This window comes from Trematomus bernacchii, unplaced genomic scaffold (assembly GCF_902827165.1).
Source record: "Trematomus bernacchii unplaced genomic scaffold, fTreBer1.1, whole genome shotgun sequence".
NCBI lineage: Eukaryota > Metazoa > Chordata > Actinopteri > Perciformes > Nototheniidae > Trematomus > Trematomus bernacchii.
Genome location: NW_022987477.1, coordinates 8,256,266 through 8,271,304, shown reverse-complemented (window position 1 = coordinate 8,271,304; position 15,039 = coordinate 8,256,266).

Genomic DNA, 15,039 nt, shown 5'->3' with positions numbered 1-15,039 from the left:
AACATTTTAGGAAGGTTATCACCAAACATTTTAAGAATGTTTTTAAAGAACGTTATCCTACCTTTCAGAAGAACATTCTGGGAACCAAAATAAAAGCTTCTGCTGAAAACGTTTTAAGAATGTTATCAAAAACATTTCAGGAAGGTTATCACCAAACATTTTAAGAATGTTTATAGAGAACGTTATCCTACCTTTCAGACATGCTATCGAGTTAAATATTGATGGAATCTCTTCCTTAAAGGGCCCATGTCATGCTTTTCCGGTTATTACCCGTCCCCTTGTGTGTTATGAAGGTTTTTATGCATGTAAATGGTGTGCAGAGTCACAAACCCTCAAAGTACACCCTGTAGCGAGTAAAACTCTAACACAGAAAATACCTCCCCAAAACGCCTCGTTGGAGATACGTCATTGTCCATTTGATTCTTCCATTTCGTTCCGGGTACGGCATGATGTCAAGCCGTACCCGGAACGAAATGGACCAATCCGTGGAGCCGTTACGTTACGCCCCCGCTGATTGGTCCAAATTGACCAATCCACGGACTTCCTCACACACACATCTGTGTGCAGGGAGCAGGCAGCTCAGCTGATTTCTCCTCCCTGGCTGCAGGCTGATAACAGACAGTTGGGATCGCGGCGAAATTCTCTCTGCAGACCCATTCTCACAGCGTTTATTAACCTTTTTCTTACTCAATATCAAGCCACACTTATTGTTTTTACTTCGGCTGTGACTTTGTGTGTGCTCAGGATGAGTTTGGCTGTGTTTGGCTGTGTATCGCTAACAAGGAAACAACACCTCCATGGAGCTCAGCGCGATTCACAACGTCCCGACCAATCAGAGCACACTGTGCTGGGGCTGGAGCTATTGGAGCTACAACGAGCCGTTAAAGGCAGAGAGTGAAATTCAGTGAATACACGTAGTTTACAGAGATGCTGTATGAGAAACCAATGTGAGTTTGGAAAATTGCCGTCCAAAGTAGGATGAATGCCGTCTCTCTTAATCAGACCAGGTTTTCCCCAGAAGGCTGTCCAATTATTTACGAAGCCCACATCGTTTGCTGGGCACCACCAAGACAACCAGCGCTGAAATGATGACATGCGGCTATACATGTCGTCATTGATCAGATTGGGGAGGGGACCAGAGAAAATGATGGTGTCCGACATTGTTTTAGCATATCTACACACCGACGCCACATTAACTTTGGTGCATTCTGATTGGCGTAAACGAACATCATTACCACCGACGTGAATAACAATCCTACTGTATTTACATTTATTTTTAGCCAGCAGTTTAAGATGCGCCTCAACGTCGCCCGCTCCTGCATATGACTGTGGAGGCTTTGGTCTCTAAATTCACGTATCTCATAATAGAGCTACCAATAACCAGAGTTGACTTCTCAGCGGGTGCCTGGCTGAGTGGGGAATATCTGTTAGATTTGTGAACGGGTCGGTGGGGACCTGCGGGTTTCGCGTTATGCCTCTTCTGAACAGTCACCCAGTCTCCCGGCTGCTCGGGAGTTGCCGGGGGACGGCTGGTAGGAGCTACCTTTTTCCGGTCCGCACCGACTAAGATGGGCTTTACTTTAGAGTTACGGCCCGTCCACACAGCAGCGTTGGAAGCTTCAACTAATATTACATTAGTAGGGGTTGACTTAATTGCACCTATATATACACACAACCGTAACGCTTTATATTGTAACCTATCAATTTTTAGTAATGACGTTTTTACTGCTGCTGAATATATATTATACACCCGTAATCCAGAGTTGTCCTCATAATTGCCGTATATATATATATATATATATGTCGATTAATGCCTGTTTGTCTGCCCCCCAGTCACATCCAGCCACTGCTCTTAATAGGTTCAACACTTTTTTGGATTTTGTTTCCAAATGTTTAATATGAGTTTTCCATGTACATTTACTATCTAACCATAGCCCCAGATATTTAAATTCATTGACCTCATTCATCGGCTTTCCATATAATGTAAGCTTCTCAGTCTCCATCTTAGGTTTATTCGTACATTTCATGAAGCAAGATTTGCTTGCTGACGGCTTGAAACCCCAGTTGTATGACCACTTCTCCACTTTCTTTATAGCTTTCCCTATCTTTTCAAACACATATGGAACATTTCTTCCCCGTATCCATATGGCCCCGTCATCTGCATATCGCGCAGATTTTATGCATCCATCCAAATTACTAAAAATGTCATTTATCATAACGTTAAATAATATCGGGCTGATTGAACTATGCACTATCATCTTCTCCATCCATTTACACAAGTGTGATGTAAGTGCTATGGGTCTGTAGTTATTGGGATTAGCAGGATCCATCCCTGGCTTATTAAATGGCAATATGACTGCCGTTTTCCAACTCCTTGGTAAGACTCCGTTTCTCCAGATTTTATTAAATAGTCTCAGTACTAATTTGAATGTTTCCACAGGTAATTGCCGGAACATGGCATAGCATAACTGATCTTGTCCTGGTGCTGAGAATCCTGTACCTTTTGTAAAGCTATTTTAAGTTCTGCTATTGAGAAGTCTACATCAAGAGCTGATTTATCATCCCGTCTTTTTTCCCTCACATTTTCATTTTCTCTTAATACACACTCTTTTTGCTGTCTGTGTTTGTCATCCAGGTGCTCCCCACTATGCACCGCGGCAAATGCCCTACCTAAACATTCTGCCTTCTCTTCATTTGAAACTGCCACTTTATCCCCATCAATCAAAGCGGGAATTTTAACCGACTTCCTTTTCCCATTCATCCGTTTAAACATAGACCATACATCCCCTAACTTTACTCCTCTTCATATGGTGGAACAAAACTCTCTCCATGACGTATTTTTTGTGTATTTTATTGTTTTACGGGCTACTGCCCTTTTCCTTTGATAATCTGTAATATTGTCTTGTGACAAGTCTTTCTTTAAAGACCTAAATGCCTTGTTTCGTTCTTTAATAGCTCTGCTACATTCCTCATTCCACCACGGCACCACCTTCTTCCTACCCTCTGTTGTTCTTTTTGGTATAGTTTTATTTGCTGCTTCTTTAATGTGCATTGTGACTTGATTTGAGCACTCCTCTATACTTCCTTCTAATGCTAACAGTTGTGCTGACTCCTTACAGTAAAGCCTAAATGTTTCCCAGTCAGCTTTACCAAAGCACCACCTGGTAAATACACTCCCTTCCCGTCTACATACATTTGTGTTGATGATTGTAAAAACTGGGTAATGATCACTTCACCTTTTACATATGATTTAACTAAACTATCCGTCACCAGTGTGAGGTCCAAACATGATTGTGTCCGTCTATTCTTGTTTTTTGTCCATCATGAAGACAAAACAGTGATCTTTCCTCTAGCATTTCTTCTACGACATCCCCATTACAGTCTGTTTGACTGCTTCCCCATAGGCTGTTGTGAGCATTAAAATCACCACACCATACTTCCCTTCTATGAGCCGTCCCTGCTATTGTCTGTAAGGTTTCAATGTTCAGATTTTTGCAAGGGTTATAGAAATTGATAAGCTTTATGTTCCCTTCTTTCCTTGGGCTGCATATTTCTACTATGACACATTCCTTGTCTTCATGGGACTACCCTATAAGCCAGCCCATCCTTTAGGAAAGTAACACACCCTCCACCATTTTGATTGCTAACTCTATCATATCTTATAGAGCTGAACCCTGGAATCACAAAGTCTAGATGAGGTTTTAACCAAGACTCTTGCACACAAATTACATCTGGTAACTTATAGACATATTTTTTAAACTCCTGTCCATTAGCTATGAGGCTTCTAGCATTCCACTGGAGTATGTGAATTACCATTAATAACGTGCTAACCCTCATCCTGATTGTCCGTTTCTCCCACATCTTTTGTTGCTAGTAATTAATGTATCTGGTCTGCTTTTATATCTCTAATGTTAAGGAATTTCCCCGCTGCCTGCACTATGGTTTTGATTCTGTCACTTTTCTTCTTCTTCAGCTGTGCTGCAACATTAATGGTATGGCAGATGAAGGCCATAAAATTGACTTTCTTTACCACGAGAATGCTATCATCTTCTTTATTTTCCACAGGTACTTGGCTTTGATTTGTAACCTGACTTTCTGTAATGTTGCTACTACTCTGTTTCTTTGAACCCTTCCACTAGGAGCCTGATTGTTTTCTTCCGTTTCCCTAACCTTCTTTAGAGCTTCTGCATATGACACTTTACTGAGTACTTTGACCCTCTGAGCTTCTCTGGCTTCTCTCTGCACTACACATCCACCAAACGCGGCACTGTGCTCTCCTCCACAATTACAGCATTTCATCTTTGCCTCTTTTTCACATTTCCCATACTCATGCTGGCCTCCACATCTTGCACACCTTAGTTTTCCTTTACACTGCATTGCTGTGTGTCCCATTCTTTGGCATGCATAGCATCTTAGTGGTTTTGGGATGAATTCCCTCACACTGTAGTTCATGTATCCTATTTGCACAGATTTCGGTATATCTTTCTCAAACTGAATAACTACTGAAAGTGTTTCCTTCAATGTACCATCTCGTTTGCTCATAAGTCTGTTGGCCTCAATAACTTTTCCTCCTTTAATCTCCTTTTTAACATCATCCATAGACATATTTAATGGGACTCCAGATATAACTCCTCTCAACATTGCCATTGCTCCTGGGATATGAGCCTTCATTTTTTCCCCACTGAGTGTCGTCATTTTAAGTATTTTGTCTTGCTGCTGCTTGCTGGTTGCTTGTATCAAAACTCATTTGTTGTTCATATACTTGGCAAATTTGATTTTACCAATTTCTTTCTCAATTGATTTTGTCAGTTGGTGGTAATGCCCACCATCCTGATTGAATTCAATTATAACTTTCCACTCCTGTTCTAGTTCTTTATTCGAAATTGCTTGGTTTCCATTTTGACTGACTTTTGATTTTTTGTTTTGGCCAGCCTTGCCTGCTTCACCCGACCAATCCGACCAACTTTGCGCTCTTGCTGAGCTATCTCTTTCTCTCAAAGCCCTTTTCTTCCTCACAGCTTTGGTTTCCTCCCATTCCATATCAGCTCTGTGGTTCCCATCTGAGCTGGTTGACACGATGATACAGTTGCCCTCTTCTTTTGTAGGCATTGGTGTTGAAGTGATCCAAGATTCCTCATTAACATCAAAGGTATCATCCAAGTTGAACGTGTTTGCATTTCTGCAAGACAGCACATTAAGTGATGACCACTGGGGCAAAGGTGTGGCTGACCTCAAGAGCCTTGAAGAGCAGGCACCTCCAGCGCATCTTCATCATCCCAAACGCATTTTCAATTATGATGCGTGCCTTGGCATGATGGCCGTTGAAACGGCGCTGTATCCTCCCTTGCACTGGGTCCCGATAAGGGGTGATGATGGCAACAGGCTGTTTAACACAAAGGTAGCCACCATCACCCACAATGAAATATCCTGCTGGGGGATACAGAGCCTCTTTGAAAATCCTGCTGTTTTTCAGGACTCTCGTGTCATGAACAGACTCTGGATATCCTGCGAAGATGTTCAGGAATTTGCCCTTCCCGTCACAGATGGCCTGGACCTGAATTGAAGCGAAGAGCTTCCTGTTGACATAGTCCTGCCCTCCGGGTCCAGGGGGGGTCTTGATCCGAATGTGGCAGCCATCTATGGCCCCAACACACTTAGCAAATCCTGTTTGCCAGCTGCTCAAACCCAGTGGCCACCTCATCAAGGTCCTGGTGGGAGGGCAGTGTAATGACCACTTTTCGCAGAGCTGCAATTTTTTGCGTCCCAATGTGCACCAGTCTGCAGACAGTGGACTTGGGACCCTTAAATGCACGGCACACCACACTATACGAGAGCCCATGGGCCAACCAATACACAGTGATGAGTGTAGTTATGGTATGCCCCCAGCCATGGTTCTCCTCGTCTGGCAGCAACTGCATCAGGGCCTCTAGTGACCTTCGGCTCAGACGGTAATCTTCAACAAGGTCCCGTTCTCCATCAAAAAACAGATGTAGCACTGGTACTGATGGATTGATTTCATAGTACCTTGTTGCCGGTGCATTGTCCATCTAGAGAAGGAGAGAAAGAGGCTGAGCTTCTGCATATGAGACTTTACTGAGTACTTTGACCCTCTGAGCTTCTCTGGCTTCTCTCTGCACTACACATCCCCCAAACGCCGCACTGTGCTCTCCTCCACAATTACAGCATTTCATCTTTGCCTCTTTTTCACATTTCCCATACTCATGCTGGCCTCCACATCTTGCACACCTTAGTTTTCCTTTACACTGCATTGCTGTGTGTCCCATTCTTTGGCATGCATAGCATCTTAGTGGTTTTGGGATGAATTCCCTCACACTGTAGTTCATGTATCCTATTTGCACAGATTTCGGTATATTTTTCTCAAACTGAATAACTACTGAAAGTGTTTCCTTCAATGTACCATCTCGTTTGCTCATAAGTCTGTTGGCCTCAATAACTATTCCTCCTTTAATCTCCTTTTTAACATCATCCATAGACATATTTAATGGGACTCCAGATATGACTCCTCTCAACATTGCCATTGCTCCTGGGATATGAGCCTTCATTTTTTCCCCTCTGAGTGTCGTCATTTTAAGTATTTACATCAAAGGTATCATCCAAGTTGAACGTGTTTGCATTTCTGCAAGACAGCACATTAAGTGATGACCACTGGGGCAAAGGTGTGGCTGACCTCAAGAGCCTTGAAGAGCAGGCACCTCCAGCCCATCTTCATCATCCCAAACGCATTTTCAATTATGATGCTTGCCTTGCCATGATGGCTGTTGAAACGGCGCTGTATCCTCCCTTGCACTGGGTCCCGATAAGGGGTGATGATGGCAACAGGCTGTTTAACACAAGGGTAGCCACCATCACCCACAATGAAATATCCTGCTGGGGGATACAGAGCCTCTTTGAAAATCCTGCTGTTTTTCAGGACTCTCGTGTCATGAACAGACTCTGGATATCCTGCGAAGATGTTCAGGAATTTGCCCTTCCCGTCACAGATGGCCTGGACCTGAATTGAGGCGAAGATCTTCCTGTTGACATAGTCCTGCCCTCCGGGTCCAGGGGGGGTCTTGATCCGAATGTGGCAGCCATCTATGGCCCCAACACACTTAGCAAATCCTGTTTGCCAGCTGCTCAAACCCAGTGGCCACCTCATCAAGGTCCTGGTGGGAGGGCAGTGTAATGACCACTTTTCGCAGAGCTGCAATTTTTTGCGTCCCAATGTGCACCAGTCTGCAGACAGTGGACTTGGGAACCTGAAATGCACGGCACACCACACTATACGAGAGTCAACCAATACACAGTGATGAGTGTAGTTATGGTATGCCCCCAGCCATGGTTCTCCTCGTCTGGCAGCAACTGCATCAGGGCCTCTAGTGACCTTCGGCTCAGACGGTAATCTTCAACAAGGTCCCGTTCTCCATCAAAAAAACAGATGTAGCACTGGTACTGATGGATTGATTTCACAGTACCTTGTTGCCGGTGCATTGTCCATCTAGAGAAGGAGAGAAAGAGGCTGATTAAATATTAGCCAGCAAACAAAGCAATAAGCAGTAGGCTACAATCACATAATGCTTAGTAGAAATAACATGTTCAAGTTATTAATTACAAAATGTGTTGCAGCCTTGCAGGCCATTACTTTTCTGAAGGCTTTACATGTGAACCATGTGAATTTTACTCCACCAACATTGATAAGTGCTTCAGACATGCCAGACATTGCAAACAAGTCAGAAGTGAAGAGAATAAAAGGCCCATCAACACCTACATTGAACTAGTCCTGTTACTTTAACTTTTTCTGTGTAATTTTTATCACATGCACTGTCCAGAATTACACTTCTGATAGGCCTCTCCCCAACGAATATAATACAGGCCTGGTACACTCTTTCCCTCCAAACATTTCAGGCAGAACAAAGACAACTAATGATATGAATATGGACTTTTCACCTTAAAAATAATGTAATTGGTTGAAATGTCCTTTTCTGCATGCTCAAGTGTACTTATTGTACTTACACTACAATTCTTAATTGTAATCCTTTGTTTATCCTATGAAAAAAGACAGAATAATATAAGTCTAAACCTAATATAATTGGTTTGATAGAGATACATTGATAATGTTTCTTTTAAATGTAAGTGTAAAATTAGCCACCTTGTGTTAAAGGCACTCTGAGCCATCACCACAACAGGCAACAGGTGTTTCAAAGTTGTTAAAATTACCTCATGTAGGAGCAGAACAATTCGTCTCATTCGCGCTCTCCATGATGCCATGTCGCCAGGGCGCACGCAACAGTTTTCATATTTCAATTGAAGATCTTTCACTCTGCTCGTCTTGGTCGTGTCTTTGGCGAACTAGACGATCCATACCTGGAGCTTTTATACCATGGAGCAATGCAGGCCTCATTATTGAATTTGTGCACCAGCTGCTGTGCCTGGCATCTTTCAAGTCATTGGATAATGCAGATATTGTAAAAGGTAAGTTTAATGATCTTGAACGTCACTATAACATAGCTATTAAGAAAGCTATTTCATAAATGGCTAGATCTTGATAAATAACAATTATTTTTATTGTTTTGTGTTAAAATATTCAGGAGTTAAATTATTTAAAATGCACAGTCCTGAATGTGGGTTTGTGGTGAATGTGGGGATCTACAGGACACACATTTTTAGAGCAAAGGATTTCACATTACTATAATTATATTCTGGGTCCCCTCCACTACACCGACAGTGACTTGTACTAGCTGCTAGTCGCATTTAAAAAAAAAAGAGAGAAAATACTTCTGATAAATCGGAACAATAAAGCACGTTTTCCTACTCTAAAATAATAACATTCTGGCAACATAAAAAAATCTAACTTGCAGCTGAAAACGTTTTAAGAATAGTAGGGCATAATGTTCTAGCAATGTTATCAAAAACATTTAAAAAAGGTTATTACCAAGCATTTTAAGAATGTTTTTAGAGAAAGTTATCCTACCTTTCAGAAGAACATTATGGGAACCAAAATAAAACGTCCCGCTGAAAACGTTTTAAGAACAGTAGGGCATAATGTTCTAACAATGTTATCAAAAACATCTTAAGAAGGTTATCAAAAACATCTTAAGAAGGTTATCACCAAACATTTCAAGAATGTTTTTAAAGAACGTTATCCTACCTTTCAGAAGAACATTCTGGGAACCAAAATAAAACGTCCCGCTGAAAACATTCCTAGAACAACGAATGTTAACAAACATTTCTAGCTGGGAACTCACACATGCCACCGCAAACATGCAATATCTGCTTACAGCTTATCATGAATTACGTGCTTGTTTTTTTCAAAAGGAAAATATGGTGACATCAGATTTTTTTTAAAACATTATTTTCAAACAAATGCAACAAGTTTGTTTTTTAAAGCGCTCTAGAAATAAATCTGACCATGACCGTGTTAATATTTGCCATAACAGGAACGTTTTATAAAAAAAAGAATAACATCCTGAAAACATTTTCAGAATGTTGCTTTGAAAATGTTCTTCATTTGTTATCATGTAACATTGAGGGAACGTTTTATAAAGAACATCTTTAATGTGTTACCCAACAACGTCCAAAACACATCCTTAGAATGTTGCAGGCAAAACGTTCCACCTTTGTTAACATATCACATTAAAGGAACATTTTATAAAACACTTTCTGTCATCTCAGGCCTCAATAACATCCTGAAAACATTTTCAGAATGTTGCTTGGAGAATGTTCTTCATTTGTTATCATGTAACATTAAAGGAACATTTTATAAAACACTTTCTGTCATCTCAGGCCTCAATAACATCCTGAAAACATTTTCAGAATGTTGCTTGGAGAATGTTCTTCATTTGTTATCATGTAACATTGATGGAATGTTTTATAAAGAACATCTTCAATGTGTTACCCAACAACGTCCAAAACACATCCTTAGAATGTTGCAGGCAAAACGTTCCACCTTTGTTAACATATCACATTAAAGGAACATTTTATAAAACACTTTCTGTCATCTCAGGCCTCAATAACATCCTCAAAACATCCTCTGAATGTTGCAGTTAAAACGTTATGTTAACCTTAAACCTTATAGGAACATTATTTGAAAAAATAAACATCCTAAAAAGGTTCTTTGAACATCAGATGAAAACGTTTCTTTAAAACCTTATTAGAACCAATAGGTAACGTTAGCCAAAGTTGTGAGAACGTTCCCCGCTAGCTGGGTTACTACTCTTCATTAATAGATAAGAATAAGAATAAGAATAATGCAAGATTTATTTTCAGCACTGTAGCCAGGCTGACAAAGAGCCACAGCTCTATTGAGCCTTCTATTCCCATATCACTCAGTAGTAATGATTTGATGTGCTTTTTTAGTGATAAAATTGTTACTCTTAGAAACAAAATTAATGACCTCTTGCCTTTGACCAGTATAGTGCTATCAACAGCTCCCGGAAACGTAAGTTCTAATATTACACTAGATAGAAAATTAGAATGCTTTTCAGCCATAAACCTCGAACAATTGAATTAAATGATTCTTTCTTCTAAACCATCAACATGTATCTTAGACCCGATTCTAACTAAGCTGTTAAAGGAAGTTTTTCCATTAATTAACACTTGAATGAATATGTCTTTATTATCAGGCTATGTTCCACAATCATTCAAAGTAGCAGTGATAAAACCGCTTCTTAAAAAGCACAACCTCGATCCAGAGGTTTTAGCCAACTATAGACCTATTTCTAATCTTCCGTTCCTCTCAAGAATTCTTGAGAAAGCAGTCGCAAAACAGTTGTGTGATTACTTAAAAAACAATGATTTATTTGAAGATTTTTAGTCTGGCTTTAGAACACATCATAGACAGCTCTGGTTAAAGTCACAAATGACCTTCTAATAGCCTCAGACAAAGGACTTGTCTCTATTCTTGTCTTGCTCGATCGGTCAGTGTATGTTTTGGTCATTGGATTTTCTTTTCACAAATGGATATTCAAAAACAAAAAACGACTGGATATTTGATTTTCGTTTTAAAATTGAAAAACCAAAATTGAAATACAAGGCGTTTTTCTTTATCATGGTCAAAAAGGGATTTACTAAACTTAAAAAACGGGATGATTTTCATTTTCTACTTCTCAAAACAAAAAATAAAATCACTAGAAAACAGAAACAAAAAAACGACAGTTTTTCATATTCTGCTACCGGAAGTTATCTTACAAAATAAAAGCGCAGATGAGGACGGTCAATCCGTGTATCTACGGTCCATTTGTTTTCACAACGAAAACAGCAAAGACACATATTGAGCCCAGAAAATGAACGTTATTTAGGGCTGTAAATATAATAGGCCTATGTCTAAAATGGACAACATTGTTGTTAGGAGATTTCAACTATACAGCGATTCTGCACTGTGGTCAACTCAGCCGTCTGGGTGACCAGATGTCCCGCTTTGTGCGGTATTGCACAGCATTTTCACGACTTTTGGTGGGTCCCCGAAAATTGAGACAATGTCCCGCATATTTCATTTTGATTGGTATTAGTGATTCTTGAACCCCGAGAGCAGGAGAGACTGAAAAGAGTCAAGGCAAGCTTATAAAAGTTAACAGCATTTAATTACACAAAAGATGCGGTGGTTTACAAATGAAATTGCAAGCGGAGACACTCTCCCCATGTGTTGGTCAGCCCAGGTCAGGAGGCGAGCACTCCTGATTCTTGGCTTGGTCTTCCTGTTGTCATCTGAGGTCTTCTCCTATTGGCCAGCGTCGTCGGGGGGGCGGGTCCAATGCAATTCCTGCCTTTTTTTTGTTGCTAAATTACATCCTTCTGGTGTTATTTAAACATTCCCTGATAAACGTTATTCAGCGTCAATAAATGAGTGCTAATCCCAGTGTGTTTAGTGTACATCATCACATGTAATTTCACCTTCAATTCACAGTTTCAAAACGTTAGCCACATGCTAAATGCTAACCGGAAATGAAGGATTTTCAGAATAAAATTGCTTTTAAGCTGACGGAATGTTTAAACTAAATTATGCCATAAAACATTGATTTTAATTTCTAACAATGGCTAAAGCGCTTTTCAAAAATCTGATTTATGACATGAATCAGATGCGGAGAAAGGCCGGCTCGGTTCGCTGACAGCCGGTGTTGTGTCAAATTATGCACCCCCTTCGTGAAATGCACCCCGTGTCACGGGAACGCGCATTTCTAAATGAAACGTTTAGACTTTAAAACGATGCTTAAAACGAAAAGTAAACGTCCAGGTTTTTTTTAATGAGTCAGACGGTACGTCTTATACCCCATTCACACCAACGGTGTTTCGGGGCCGGTTCGGTGCTGGTGCTTGAAAAGCACCGGGTTTTCCTGTTCACACCGCAGCGGAGCAGCCTCTTAGCTCCGGAATCCGGTTCGTTTCGAGCACCAAAAAGTTGTCCGTGTAGAAGCAAGAACCGCTTACGTCGGAGGGGGGCGAGATTAACCTGAGATAACAGTTACGGGCCGTCTCCACAGCAGCGTTAAAAAATCTTGAAACGCTTCTGCCCATTCACTTTGAATGGGGTGACGTCACTTTCCCTCACTTTTCGCCGGAATGCATTGTGGGCAGGCGAGCGGAGATTCTCAGGATTTTCAAGATTCAAAGTTGAACAATGTTCAACTTTTGAAGCTGAGGTGGAAGCGGCAGCCAATCAAATCCCGTGTACGCAAATCTGGCAGTTCAAGCTCTAGCCAATCAAACGGCGTGTATGCTGAATGTCTTTCTATTATGAATTTAAATTAAATGTATATCCCCATAATAACCTAAACAATAAAGTCCATGGCTTTTACATCTATTTACCAGGCTAGTTACAAGATGTTGTCTAAATTAAATTCTGTGTCATTACATTACTATGTTTTAGCTTAACTTAACTGTAATATGTTCTTTCTATATTTCAAACCTCAGTTACTGTCTAATGTCTCATTATCACAGGTCAACTTCTACTGTATTCTATTCTGGAATTACATCTCTCACAGTAGCCCCTTGGCCACTGCTTCTGCATCTGTGTTACCTGTTCAAAATGCAATCAATATTTAGAAACTTGTCAACATTCATCAAACAGTATCTTATCCCCAGATATGGAGCAGGTTAATTCTAAAACTATCATTCAATGCTCAGTTTGAACATCTGGGTTGGGGCGGAAGGTTCCTTTCAATCCCTAAAAGAAATATTTAAATTGTGAATTTTACAGCCATGTTGACGTTATACATTATACATTTATACACACTCCCCCCTTTTTACACATGAACTCATGTGTAACAAAATTCTGTAATGGGGAGGGGAAAGAAAACGTTCAGGTAAATATTGGTTAGGGACATAGCGAACATTATTTACAATTATACATCCATTATTATTATTTCCACAGTAAACACTTCAGTGAAAATAAGTGTTTCTCTCCGTCCTTCAGTCCTAAAAGAAACAGAATCTTCAGATTTTAGTTTGAGTTTTATATTTGCAAACTGCCAACTCCTGTGGGAGTAAAATATCATCAAGTAGATTAGAAATGGGTCACATGTGCGGTTTCCCCTTTTTTGTGGAATTTTTAGGAAACCTCTCGTTTCCCTTGGAGCTCCAAAATAATATGGTAGTCCAAAACCATGCTTGGTTAGTTATTGTTTTAGAATCATGCAGTTACACTGATCACATGCCGGCATTCATTCACACTCATACCGTCTGGTTGTCAAGTCAGGTGTGGTCAGGTACACCCCAGAGTCAGTCATTGACAGTGCTTTTGTCACACTGTCAGTCAGGGTCAAAGGTCATTTGGTCTCGGTCTTTTGGCCATGTCGTGCTCTGCAGAGTCTTTTCAGAGGTAAATCAGAATAGGCGGGTACCCTCTATCTACAAAAATATGTCATATGCGGAGCGCCATTCCTTATTCATTCACAATTTCAACTATGATTTTCAAGATGGTATTAACTTTTCATTGGGACTTCTGCTTCCCATATTTCCTGACACTTGGTACAAAACTCACTTCCTTATAGTACTACTACTACTACTGCAATTCATTTACACCTAATTAGTATTAAAATGTCTAATAGATCTATTTCAGAAACTTGTGTATATAACTATTATCTTGAGTCAAACCATTACTAGGATCCGTGTAGCTCTGCTATGTAAACAACGTTAACCTCTTTAGCAGTGTGTGGAACCTTGGGTGTCCGAACATGCAACAATTACTCCCTCCTTTATCAAGGATTTAAAAACAGAAGTCATTTCATATTTCCCTCTTAAAGCCCTCCTATGGTAATAACTATGCCACAATGGTGAAACCAATACTTTAGATTGGAATACTATATTTGGAATGTTATGTAAACTTCTAAAAATTATTTCAACCATTGTTACATATTTACCCAACATAACTCTTCCTATAAATTGAAATACTTACATGTTTCAAGCATCACATATTTCACACACTACGAAAGAACATCTCCATACTTTCTCCAATATTTAAAATCCCACTGTTACTTAGAACAATAGTATAAAACCTGCAGAGCACACTAATCCAGATCACAGTAATGTAAATTGACTCAAGTGTAGGCCTATGTCTACTTTCTATTATACTTAATTACTTTTAGTGAACATTTGTTTATATTATCTAAATTCCTTGTCTATGACATGCAAATAGTTTGAGTGTAAAAATGTGTTTTTTCTCTATGTATTTACACTCTACGGATTCTTGAGTTTATTCATCTCCTGGTGCTGTCGTTCCTAAAAATGTTCAATTCCTTATTGTTTTGTACCAGTTTTTTCAAAATCAGTTCTAACTGCCGTGCCGTTTCAGGTAATGTGGCGGTACGGCTACACAATTTGTAAGAAGGTGCCAACATGTTCCTTTGTTAACTCTGATCCAGAGTGCATCTGCAGTGCGTTCTACAACTTCCCATGGTCCACTCCGTACAGGTTACAACGACTTCATCTTGTGGATTTTTACATTTACCCAATCACCTGATCCAACAGAAATATTCATCATGGACCTGGCATATGCTTCCGCCTCAATTTTTCTAATATCCGACACTGGTTCTCCTCTGTATTGTG